Raw genomic sequence first — 1,137 nt, 5'->3', positions numbered from 1 at the left:
ATTCATAAACATATTTTGATCAAAATGATCACTACAGATATACCTCTTACGCAGTATTTTCGGGCTTAAATTGTCTAAAGCCATGTTTCCTAAATTAAAAATTATGTTTTAAAATTTAGTTTTAGGTACTAACCTAACCTACTTAAAAGTTAAAATGTATAGTTAATATTTTTAACTAACAAATGTTAATGTAAATTCTAATTGCTTATTATGTAGAATAGATATAATAAATTAATAACTTACCCGAATGAATAATCCAAGTTTTCATTGAGTGTTCATCACTTGGAAACGTATGAAAACTTAATTCGGGGTTATTTCTTTTTGATTTACCACAGTTAAAATAATAACACTTTTGACCAGACATGATGAATTTAATAGTAAAACATAAATAAAAATGTACCTACCAACAATTTCAATGGCGAATACGGAAAACTAACGTTCACGATAAAGGCTCATTGACAACTAATTACTACTTCAATATTTATATTACTGTTTTGCTTTAATAAACAAATAATAATAACTAATAAGTAGGGTTCGGATTTGAAGGCAAATGCCTTTCTTTTATTTATCATAATAGAAAAATAATTTTTATACAAAAATGTGTTTCATTTAATTTCTTAGACGATGGATGCATTTTTTTTTTGCCTTTTTTTGCCTTTTTACTTATAAATGCCTTTTTGCCTTTTTTTACCTTTTGTACTTATAAATGCCTATTTTGTGTTGAATTTATTCAGGTAATTTTATAATTTTATACACAGCTTGCGTATTATCGCTACAAATGGGTTTTATTATTCGCAATATTTATCGATATCGTCTTATCGAGTATTTGGTATGGCCATAAAATTACCCGTACACCTATTTAAAGATTAAGATATGTTCGTAATGCGTAAATTCAAGATTGTTCGTCAGTCCGCCCGCATTTGTCGATCGCAATAATTGTCGTTCAATAATTTTTCCACACGTTTATTTTATTCTGTTTTTTTAATTATGCCAAAAGTTAAGCAAAATCACAATTCCAAGTTGAAAAAGTATGTTTCAGAATTCGGTGAAAATATTTTTTCAACCGATGGATTAATTTTATATGCAGTTTTTGCATGCAGTTTTAATTTTTAATTTGTATTTTTCTCAAAATGTGAG

Source organism: Acyrthosiphon pisum, unplaced genomic scaffold (genome assembly GCF_005508785.2).
Source record: "Acyrthosiphon pisum isolate AL4f unplaced genomic scaffold, pea_aphid_22Mar2018_4r6ur Scaffold_20622;HRSCAF=21620, whole genome shotgun sequence".
NCBI lineage: Eukaryota > Metazoa > Arthropoda > Insecta > Hemiptera > Aphididae > Acyrthosiphon > Acyrthosiphon pisum.
Note: the sequence above shows the minus strand (reverse complement) of the source record.